Here is a 13,069-nt window from a genome sequence, read left to right as displayed (position 1 = left end):
TATTATTACCAACATTGTAAGACATTTCGTACAGGAACTAAATTTCTATCTGATTTTCATGTTTATAAATTAATGCCTGAAATTCTGAATTTGCATAAACATGCGCAGCCTACTTATTACATACCTTGGGTCCAACGTATATTGCATTTAATCATTAAACAAAAATATGCTTCAAATAACATAAACATCCTTACATTATACTGCATTACTATTCTGAAAATTCTAGTCACAGATTGTTGAGTTTCCAGCAACAGTAATAATATCTAATAAATAATAAAATAAAAGTTATTATTTTGGTACAATGAAGGTTTTGATTGGTTTAGCATGTAAATGAGGAGCGTATATATTCGAAAGAGGGAAAGGAAAGTTTTTTTTGTACAAAATCGTGTACGATTGACTTTTTCTTGAAACTGATTCCATTTTAACGAACACACTAGGGTTCATTAACATCGAGAGCAGTTTCCTTTCCCGCATCAAAGCAAGCACTAACAATAAATACCAATATGTAATTTGTTACGTCGCTGCTTCAGTAAGGTTCGCCGACTGTATTGCGCATGCGCAGAAACCCTCTTCATAGCCCGCTACTTTACCTGAACCCATTGGTGTGCCAAGGCCGAATGGAACCCGCTGAAAACGTCTAACACCAGAAGTAACAGCATGGATTGCAATTTTTTGAATGAATATTAAAATTCTTAAATTTTAAATACATAATATATAAAGCGAAGAGAATAAGTTGCTAGGACCATTGAAAATCTTCTATGCTCCTATGATCAATTTAATCCTCAGAATGTCACAACTTCGAATTTAACGCATGTGACTAGACTAGAAAAATCAAATCAGCAGGACCAAAGAATAGTTGGCACGGAATATCAGTATTACTTAACAAGTTTCATCTTAAAACATTGCTCCCAATTTGCTCCCTCCGAATCTAAAATTGCTCCCATCGCAACTATTATATTTAATAAGATATTTTCAAATGAAAATGCAAAAATTTGTTGTCTACAAAATACAGTACACATTCGTTTCCCGCACTAGTCGGGGCTGTAGAAGACCAGAATTCCAGGAACCGTGCAGGAATAGGACACCAGTTACCAGAGCGCTTTCCCCACCACTCGGCCGTACGACGCAGTTACATATAGGGTCGGCTGGATATGCGCACTTTACGGTAACATTAATTATCTCCGTTATTTTTAGAGATATCAGAAAAGTTTATTCACAGAAGTTGTTCAGTATGAAGAGAGCTATTTCTTAGCAGTAACAAGTTTTTCGTAGGTGGAGTATCTTCTAAGTTTTCAAAGTTAATTATGTTATTTTTATTAATGATATTGAAATGTTATGGAATAACATTTTTTTAAAATACTTTTACTACATAAACCGAGACTTCCAAACATTCTGCGTAATAAAGTCTTAAGGTACTATGTGAATAAGGTAATAATTCGTGACATATTTTAGTAGCAAATGTCTAGCTTGGTTAGCATCTTTTACCCATTACGTGTGATCCGCGAGACAAGAAGCTATCAAATTGCCACCAATATTCATTCAACCAATATTCATTACAGCAATATAAACATTATTAAAACAATATTATATACACTTCGCTTTCTGTAGTGAAATATACGAGTGAAACGCGACACCGTATGTATTCCGTCCTGGGCATGTTGGACGACACAGTGGGGTGCGCGCAGGTGTGTGAAAAATACGTGTAAGCGAAGGGCGTTCCCATGCTACAATAAAAGGGCCTGCAATAAACGATCGCCTACTATATTCGGTGCCAATTATTTTTCGGTATCAGCAGGACTTGAATTATATTCAATGCAGTTCTTAGATTCGCCGTTTTTATAACGTAGAGGTCACGAAAATCACTGGCTTTCGGAGACGTCGGTACTACAGGCTCCTGGGCGACTCCACAGACGAGATACATATACTACATTAAGCGAGCTTTAATTACGTAGACTACGTGTTCGACGTAGCTATATACAGGGTGGGCTGGATATACACACTGTTCAATTGTTCGTTATTAGTTATCTAAACAGACAAACTTATAACAATGTCTACGTTAGTCATAACCTGTCTGGGCATAAGAATGATAAATATCTTTAAGGTGGTTAATCATAGAATTGAAAAGCTGCAAAAAGCTAAAAATTGATATGTAGTTTATAAATGAGATGAGTACCTATTTAAAAAAATGTGTCTAGGGTGTAATAATAGATAACTTATTAAAATAGTACAAAGTAAAACTAAACCAATAATAGAATTTCAAATGATTATTTCTATAAATATTACATACCTATATGAAATAATCAAAAAACTCAATCTGTATACAATTGGACAACTTTATATAGGAATCCTAATACGCACAATCAATTACCTTTTGGCAATTGGTGAATTTTTATATATAACTTACATATCATTTATTTATCTATGTAACCGTAGTTACATCGATGGAATCATTAGTTTCATCTACCTCCGTTTTTACAAAGTCTTACAAATAACTTAAAGGTAACTGAAATTTAGACACTTTAATGTTGATTCCCTCAGCGGATGGCTTTTTTCTTGAGTTTAATGAATTAAAATAAATCAAAATAAAACACAAGTACCTAATTCCAATAAATTAAAATAAAACACAAGTACCTAATTAAAATAAATGAAAGTAAAACACATATAATTAAAATAAATCAAAATAAAACACAATTAGTCGTCAGAAGCCCCCTTACCATTTTAGTGTCAATACCCGACGTTACCGATAAAGCATGAATTCTGAGTATTACTAGCACAAATGAAGTGTTATATGTAACATTTTGCTAAGGAAAAACTTATTCCAAATCACCTTACGAGTGACTCATTTCAGGGATCCACAACACTTTTATTACACCCTGTATATTTGACTATTACATATACTGTGGCAGTTTGGCTAGCTGAGCTCTCAGTTGGGTCGTAGTTCTTTATTTAAGTACATATCTTGTCTGTGATATTACTCCATTCGTGCTAATAAACCCTGAATTCCTGCTTTATCGGTATTGTCGGGTATTGACTCTGAAATGTAAGGGGGCTATGTAGCCCCTGAACCATGGATCAGAAAAAAGAAAAAAACATTGAATGATAAATCGATTCTATCCATACCTAGTCGGTGATTATACCAATTTTGATGTAGGTGTGAGTATACATAGAGTCGAATTTTTTTGCAACTGCACATGGAAAAGGTCTTTACAATGGAATCGGTGGAATCATTAAAAAAATTGCAATTCGAAAAATAAAAAAATTAAATGATTAAAAATTGCAAAAATGTACGCAATATTAATAATATTGCATTCAGTTTGTTATTGTGGAAAAACAAAAAGATCGTTCACATACGGTAACTAACATTTTTGTGCCCATTCCTGGCAATTACGTTTTCGTTTAATTAAACAATCCATTTTGAAACGACATGAACGGAACTATCTTCAACGTGATCTCCTGATATTCACTTTCAAAATAATTCCTTCCACGCTATTACGTCCTTTCCCTTCTTTCTGATGAAAGGGATTCTCTACTATGTTCTGGCTTTCATAAAACAATGACAGAAATGTATTGTTGACCTAAAGAGAGTACTTTTAAAAATATATAGTACTTCCTTAATATGAAATAAAACGTTTTTGATACAAAATAGCATTGATAGTACAGTATAGTGATCGAGCAGGTGCCGCGCCTACCGGAATTGCCGTATCCGCAGCCTTTGTCCACCTACTCCGACTACAATTTACGAGTATCCACGATTTTAAAAAAGCCCAATTGAAAGAAAGAAGATCACAAAATCTGCACATATTTTCTACAAAGTTTTTAAAACTTGAATCGGGGGCAAAATTTGCAAAATAAAAATATTCTTTCTCTGTTTTTACTAAAAAACTGGTTCTATGAATAAAATCAAAATTCAGGTAGAAAAATCCAGTCATTTTCGATTAAAACAAAAAAAAAAACAAAATTAGTACGATTAATAGTTGCGGAAACAAAAATTCATTTGTGAAGGCAATTTTCCCAAAAATCGGGAACAAAGTGCCAATTTTGGGGACCTGTATCTGTTAGACGATTTGGAAATCATTAAACGAACGACGTAACCACCACTCCCTTCTTAATTTCACGTGGACAACAACAAAGTTCAATTTGGACAAAATCCCAGACTTGGCGCGCAGAAAGTGATCGAGTTGGCGAATGACCCAATTAGGTTTGAAAGCGCAACAACTTCGAGCGGTGAATGCGAAGACTCCAAAATGTACAGAAGACGTTACAGTTTTATTCAGACAGCACAGATTAATTAAAAAAATATAAGTGAAGCTTGAAACATAGTTTTCTTAAATTCACGTACCCAAAGCAGCGTACGGGCATTGAATTTTGTACAGTTGATTTACCTCAAATACTTGGTAATTTTTTTAAATTTAAGAAAAATCCTGTAATTTTTTAAAGAAAAATATATATTTTCTTCATTCAAGTAAATATGAAATTTTGAAATTTCAAAAAAAGAATGTCCATCAAATCGTAGCTATGTACATTATTCGAAATTATGGGAGTATGCTACTTTACATTAGTGTTTCAAATAAATAATTTTTCGTAAATCGTGCAATTATGTTCACCAAAAGAGAATCAGACAATGTACTGCACATTGTCATACATAGTCTTACTTACTGTTAGTAAAAAAATACTCATGGAAATGCGTTCTTTTGATAAAAAATATCCTATTATCTTCTATTTAACAGTAACGTTTCATTATCTCTTAAAAAGACATGGGACTTCGAGGCGTTTAAGCATATATGTACTGTATATAATTATATATTATTATATATTATATATTTTAGCTTGTATATCCCCTTCAATGCTATTTTTAAATTAACAATTTATACAAAAATCATTTTTTATCACTGCAACTATGTCTTATTTATTTTTTCAATGAAAAGTAGTTGACTCACGTAGTCATAGCGAATTTGCACAAGAGTTCGTGATCTTACTACGGTATTGAATTTCTGTAACAAATATTGAAGTATCAGGTACATGAAAGAATATACACTCTTGTCCATAAATATCAGAACATCTGGTTTGTTCAAAAGCAATATAATACTTCACAGAGATTACATTATTTTTACAATATAAATTTGTATTCCTTCATAATATGCACTGTCAATTTAAATTCAATATATTCCGTAGGTAATATTTATCGAAAAGTTTTAATAATTTCGTAGCACTTTATCCGGTTTATTTTACGTTTCATAAGCATTTTAATACACATTGAGAAATGTATAAATGATAAGACGTTATTAGAGTGACGCATAAAAAACAATGAATAATAAATTTATCGGAAATTATTAAGTTGTGCACGTACACACGTAAACATACAATTTTTTTAACCAATAAAAACATTTTTATTTAAACGATAATCTGTAATAATAAATTATAATAAAATTATGCATACACAAATGTCCTATCTAAATAATCAGTACATCGATACAAGTTATCGTAAAAGAAACAAAATTGAAAATTTATAAAGAAATAAAAAGTGTTTATTAAAAGTGTGCATAAGTTTATACGTTTTCGTAACATAAAAATAGTAATTTATAAATCAAGTTCTTTTTAATATCATCTTTCGTCTAGTAAACTCCGCTTAATTTAAATGATTGCAAATATTAAAATTGTTTTGTCTTTCGTGACGTAAAGTCTAAAATCTCCGACAGTTGGTTGCTTTTATAGAAACTAATTATGCAGTTGGTCAAAAAAGAAACATCTAACTAACCTAACTCCGGTGCAGCAACTATCTATAGGACCATGCACCTTTCACGCACAACAAGAGAGATAGGTTACTCAACCACATAAAAAAAAAGGCACAGTGAAAAGCGTATTGTCCAAATGAAGAGAAAAAGATGGAGCTAATAGGCGGGGCAAGAGATCCAAGAGTAAGCGAGGAAACGAAAGAACGAAAAGGAGAGAGCGAGAGTCGATGGCGTAAACTACACAGTACACCATTCGTGGCGTTTCAGTCGCAGTATAGCACGCGTAGTTCAAATGTTGTGTTCAGCGATTTGACCGGTCTCGACTAATTTCTGTGTCACTGTTTTCTTTTTCTTTTTTACTTCGAAAATCATGATACACGAATAAAGTGGTCTGAACGAAATTGCTCTGCTTTTGTTCGATTGAATTTGATGTTTTATAAACAGATTTACGAATTTTCTAGTGACATATGTGTTGCACTAGTTAGTCACGAAATTGAGGTTAGGAGAGGCGTGACATAGTTTGGTGTATAAGTGCCGTGCACGACTACTCAGAGACAGGTGGTGAAAATACATGTATAATGCAACCGTATGAAATTAAGAGAAATTAGGAGAACTAGTTGTGTTGTATATGCTCGGTCGAAAGGAAGAAACAGCATTCGTAGTTTGTTTCGTACATAAGGACTGAAATTGAAGGTGAGTACAACAAAAGAACGGGTCAACGAATGACGTAAGGTAACGGATCTTTTAACGGATAAAGAAATTGTAGACTTGAAAAGCTGGATAATCAGGCGGAAAAATGATAATACGTTCGTGTTTGCGAGGCAACTGAAAAAGTGGCAACATTTCATGTAACAGTAATTTGAAATTCTATTGAATTCGTTCTCAAGAAAATATATTTTAAAAATATGGTGGGCACAGGCATGGGGATAACAAACATATTCAGAGAGTTGTATTTAGTCGATACTTTCACTTTATGCTTTACTAAAATATACAATAAATTTAAAAATTGTGTTTGCGTATGTTGTAGTAAAGTTTACAATTAGCGAAAAAAAAGAATTTAAATAATCGGAATACAAAACTTGGACACTGCACGTTTTAAAATAAGGATACTTGAATAACCATTTTTTTTCTTACAATTAATACTTTGTGGTTGATTATAGACGTTTATTATGTTACAGAAATGAGATAAAAATACATTTTTTTTAGTCACAAGTATCAGTATTATATTATTCTGATAAGACAAATTTGAGCATTTTTTCAATTTCGATATTGGTACTTTCTATCAGAGTATTGTGTAAAATATACAATTGTTTATTTTTATCAGTTATATACTCTCGTACATGAATATTAAAATATCTGTTTGACTATAATAAATTATGATTTATGATGTATATTGCACATTCTGCATCCCATTTGTCATATTATATTAGTGTAAATATTACCTTTCATATTTCTTAACAAATATATACCTGTAACAATTTAAAGGATTTTACATTGACTATTTGGATTTCATTTTATATTTGGAAAATATTGTCAAGTTTTCAAGTTCTGTTATTGTATTTCATGATTATGTACATATTTTAAATTTATCTTTATCAAGAACATGGAAAATAAATGTTAAATTTCTTCTGATCTTGAAGAACAGTTTTGTATTAATGTTTTCTTATATGTCTTTGAAATGTAGTTTCTTGCAAATTATAATAATTGTTTCATACATGATAATAGTTCTCGTTTACTCGTTTATCTTAACCATTAAATTTGTAATAGACTGTGGTATAAATACTCGTGCTGTGGTATAAATATTTATACCTAGAACAATTTATAAAAAGTATTGCAGTATACAATTCAAATATGCTGGAAATTCTTCAAAGTAATTATTTGTAAACCATGCCAGGTTCAAACATTGCTATCATACAATTACACAAATGTTGTGTAACTACTTATATAATTCTCTTATTCGGACTTATAAAAAAATTACTGATATCAGTTGTGTTATCATATGCGTTAAGTAACCTATAAATTTAAAAGAAAAATTAAAAAGTGTCTAATCAGGAAAATCACATGCATACCTAAATGACAAACTACTATTTGCAAAGAATTTATTTTTAATATGCTAACGCCTTTACAAAATTTTAATAAAAGATCTCGAAAGAGTTACTGCTTCAACTGATACTACGTCCAAATCGTTTTTGAAATATAAAAAGTAGCTATTTTTCTATGTATTTCCTATTTGGATGACTATCTAATAAAATAAAGTAGATTTGTATTTTTATAAACTCAGAACTTTATTACAATATAGTTGAACACATTGTTTTTAATTCCAAGTGTTATGTTTGTTTGTGTATCTGTTATTTATTATTATTATCACTTATATACTCAATTTTAAGAATAAACAAAGCTTTACAAGAAATGAAGAATCATGGGACATTTGGGAAAAATTTGATGCATTTGTTATATCTTGACATTCCAATGGTGCCAGTTTTTTACAATATATATGCAACACGCTTAATTATTTTTTACTTAAATTTATAGTTATTTGAAAGAAATAGTTAACTGTAAGAAAAAATTATTCTGTATCTTCTGGAACATAAAGAATGGAGCAGTTAGAAAGTCATATGGATGTTGTGCATTAACATATAAATATTTGTAGTATCATTACATAAATTGTACATATATGCTGTATGAATGCAAGTGTTATTTAAAAATAAATTTCCTTGAAAATGAAAATTGATACAAAAATATTGTAGTCGGCACTTTTTATTTGTTTTATACAAGTTACATTACTGTAAATAAATACTATATTATTCTATATCATACAAATGTAAAGAGAAACTAGTATAAATTTAATTGTGGAATGTCTTAATCAAGTAATGCATTTGGAAAAATATTGTAATAAAGATTTTACTATTATTATGTATGTTTATTGAACACAAACTTTTACAAAATTAATTATTGAGTGTACAAAAATATAGTACAAAATAACCAATCATAAACATAATAAATAGAGTTTTAATATTTTGTCAGTCAGCCTAAATACTTTATAAACTCATTAAAAAAATGTTGCATGCTTTCAACTAGTTTATGTATAATATTTGATTCTATGGTATTTGAAATTATAATAATCTCATATTTTAATGTTACTTTATTAGAAATTTAATAATTTTGTATATACCATAACCCATAGTTTTTCCATAAACAGTAAACCATAATTTTTTTTTTTAACTAAATATCTAGTTTTGTGAAAGTCTGACTAAATTATGGGATGCATTATAAACGATCCTCTCTAACTACTCGAGCGGTGATGCTTCGGGTCATTGTCTTACTGAATGTAGTGACCCATCACTTTGTGCAATTGATGTCAGGAATTCTAATGAAATTGAAGTATACCGTCACCGCACTGTTCGTTTCGGATTTCTGTACAAACTATTACACTGTACGAAGGAACGAGTACCGTGCAATCAATAGTTTTGTGGTTAGGAAATTTCTAATTCTTCTATTCCAACCCCAAAAGTATTAATTATACGGGGTTCATTTCTTCATCTGTTTTAATTGTAAAGAATTAATTTTCCAGCATAAATTTCTCATTAGACCTTAATATTATCACAGTATAAAAATTGTAAAAAAGATCTTTATTTTGAAAATTGTTGGTTGAGTTGTAAATGTAAAATTCTGAAAAAAATATTCCTTTACAAAATACTTTCGTCCGCATGAGGAGTTTGCACTCGTAATGCAGAGTTAATTACCGTGGCGCCACCCGCCTCGAGTAACTGAATCATGTTTCATAAACTTTTTTTAATGATGTTATGTATACTTCTGAAACAATTCTACTGACCCACTCTTCGTCCATTACATATTTTCCACGATAATCAGATTTATAAATGGAATAGAAACGTGATTATACGATCGAATTGCACCGCAGGATATTTTGATAATTAAATGTTTCTGATAGCTAATTGAATAATTTCGTTTTCAATTTGAAACTAGATCATTCACTTTGCAACATTTTAGTAACGTTAATGTTGGACAAGAAAGTTTAGAAGAAGTTTTAAAATAAAGTTCGATTACTTCATTCTTGGGGTCTCGATACTTGCTTTCCAATGTTTTTCGGTTTTCGACTGTTTTTTGTTATCATTCCGGTGTACGTACTTCCTGTTTGGGCTTCATACGATCTTAAAAGCAGAATTGCCAGCGTTGAATGTATACTTAATTATATGATACAGTAATATATGTGTAAAACACAACATAATACAGGGTATATAATAAATAAACGGTCAACATAAATTGCAAAAAAAAACGCCTTTATGATTTCAGTATATAATTACAAAACAAGAAATTTGAAATCAGTCATTTTTGTGGATTTGATAATTCTACTGTTAAAGCTGTTTTCTAAAGAATGAATAGACCGGAATGTGCATAAATATAATTACAATTGTTTCGATACTTTTTTTTCTTATTATCCCTTTTATTTTCGTTTCAATATTAATTTCAACATTTTCAATAATTTCGCCGTTTATTACCTTATTATTATTCAACTATTACAATATATTGTTTTTGACAAAATTTGTAAAGCCTCAAGAACAATAGTAAGAATTATCTCATCGTTCTTATTTTATGCATGCATTTCTATTTCCAAATAGAAATTCTGGTAAAAACGATCTAATTAAATCTAACAAAATTTCTCTTTACTTGTTTGGTAATAATCGAAATTCTATTATACTGGATTGTTTCATTATTCGCTCTATATGAAAATACATGATTGTGATGAAGAAGAATAAGGTATCATCTCTCTTTTAATTTTGGATTCTAGAGCTCCAGAAAAAAGTATAATCGAAACAGTTTTCACTGTAACTAGACTGCGGATCTTTATGCAAAATCAAAATTTTAAACACTAATTTGTAACCATGAAAATTATACAGAAATTTAATTCTTGTGTCATTATGCCAATGATAATAAATGAATACTATTAAACTTTAATAAGATCTTTATTTTACTACGTTTCGAAAGTTAAAAAACATTAAAATTGTTCGCAGTTTACATTTAATATTTTGTATTAACCCAAAACTATGTACACATTTGGCAACGTTTTCTGTGTTCTCTGTTCATCTTAATTAATGCAATCAATTGAGATACCAGTGAAAGGTGCATTTGCCTATTCAAGAATTTAATTTTCCATCGACGTTCGTAAACATCTACGCGTTGCAAGTCTTTTACGTAATTGCCTTTCCAATGCCATCACATGATACCTGTGTCCTTTATCGTTGCACACAAGCGCCATTCAATAGAAACAACTAAATCACTGAAGTCATAAATCAAATTTACACAAATTTTGTCAATTCTGATAATCCAATCGTTAAAGTTAAAAATTTAATTCACAGAATTTTTTCAATTCCTTACAATCTCTGCAATTGATTAAAATGTAAATTAAATCTAATCGAAAATTATAAGTCGTATTTATAAAAATTTGGTCAATTCTTACATTGTGAAATATACTAGCAGAAAAATACATTATTTTTTAAAAATATCTTACTAGAAAAGTATGTGAAAAGTATTCAACTAACAATTTTTTTAAAAAGCACGATAGGCTGCTAATTGTTGAAACTTTCCAAAAACTAGGATAAAGTGTCTATGTAATAGTTACATATTTATTATTTAAATAATTTTAAATTTTATCTTGAATTACAAAACTGTAATATTTACATACATCGGTAGTTATTACAGATCAATTGGATTTTTATTTTATTTGTCATGCATTATTTATTTCATGCCATTTCACAATCACCGTTTTATTGTCACTTCCGTTTAATAATCATATTTCGTCACATATCGTGAGTAATGAAGCAATCCAGTATTTATAAAGTTGATCATCGCGGAAATGAGTGTCATTGACGAAAAGAGGGTCAGCAGAATTGAGCCGTTCGCAGACCAAAACGACCAACTGTATTTTTTTTAATTTCGCGCTAATACACCTGATTGGTGCTTAACTTTTTATGGTCAAAATAAATTTTAAATAAATTCCAAATAAACTTCAAATAAATTCCAAATAAATTCCAAATAACTTTCATATAAATTTTCAATAAATTTAAATAAAATTAAATAAATCTCAAATAAATTTTAAATAAAATTAAATAAATTTCGAATAAATTTTCAATAAATTTTCAATAAATTTCAAGTTAATTTTAAATGAATTTTAAATATGTATGAAGGACACAACCGAAATGGCTACAAGACGTGCCGATTTCATTTGTAGGCTTCATGCAAATAATGGAGAACGTATACGGGTATGGTCAACCGAGCGCGTAGTTCAGTTACCCGAGACGAGTCCTGTTTGTGTAATTAACAACTCTTTATGACCTTATTCCGAAACGCAGCTTGCATAGAGAAAACCGTTTTGTAGAGCAAACTCAAAAAGATCAGCAGGACGTCTTGTTTATTTTGGAATTTTTTATTTACAACCACGATCCGATATTTAGGAAATAAAAATTTGTTTATACAAATATTTTTTAGACCTGAACGAGAAAGTGAATACCATATGAGCAATAGATTTTGAGATAAAAATTAATTTATACCTTTTTTTTTTTAAAAAAAAAAAGAAATTGATATTGTATTTTTTAAAGAATCACGTGTATCTTGATGTATACAAAAAAATAGTTTTTTAATTTTTATGTATTTGAAGTGCAAGTTTTAAAAGTATATTTTGAAAATTTCCAACCCAAGATCAAAAGTTAACGAAGTTACAGAGTTTAACACTTGTACACTAGCTTAACCCTCTAATTCCTATAGCACAAATTGTGATCTAATATCGAGAATTTTGTTAATTTCTATCTTTGTTGATATATAAAAATACTTCCAAGAGTTTTTCTGAAAAATGTTTATTGCGAGTTTATTACGAAAGATGAATCCAACCAGTGCCCCTACCGGTTGTTTTACGAACTAAAATGTTGAAATAGATACTAAATTGCTCACTAGGGTGCATTAGATCCGGTAGGCCCTACACTTTCTACCACCTTCCTTTCTAATTTCGAGCGTAAAAGTCAAGTTAGAACGGCATCGCTTCAGTGCGTAACAGAGGTTTTCATAAATATTTTTTAAGGTGTAAAAAAATTGCTCATTTTCATTCCTAAATGTAAAAATTATAAAAAAAAAATCTAAATGTAAAAGGATGGCTAAGTGTCCCAAAATTGTTACAATAATCCATTCAGATAATTACATAAGAAACTGTTTTTATAGCTTGTAGTGTCTCGAGTAGCAATAAACAATCCTAACAATTTATCGTACGTTATATTACCCAGAAACGTACCAATTTATCTTATAATAAACGGTACCCAGAATCTAATGTG

General features: G+C 30.0%; 1 protein-coding gene across 1 annotated transcript in view; it reads left to right on the top strand.

The window, feature by feature from the left end:
- The first annotated feature begins 6,032 nt into the window (after positions 1–6,032).
- Positions 6,033–13,069, top strand: part of LOC107185532 (MICAL-like protein 1) — a 35,305-nt gene continuing 28,268 nt past the window's right edge. Inside the window, exon 1 of the mRNA XM_015573228.1 lies at positions 6,033–6,425. The gene's annotated coding sequence lies outside the window, so the exon portion shown is untranslated. The remainder of the gene's footprint in view (positions 6,426–13,069) is intronic.

Source organism: Dufourea novaeangliae, unplaced genomic scaffold, assembly GCF_001272555.1.
Source record: "Dufourea novaeangliae isolate 0120121106 unplaced genomic scaffold, ASM127255v1 scaffold48, whole genome shotgun sequence".
Taxonomy (NCBI): domain Eukaryota; kingdom Metazoa; phylum Arthropoda; class Insecta; order Hymenoptera; family Halictidae; genus Dufourea; species Dufourea novaeangliae.
The sequence above is the reverse complement of the archived record's forward strand: the minus strand, read 5'-3'. Positions and strand labels throughout refer to the sequence as shown.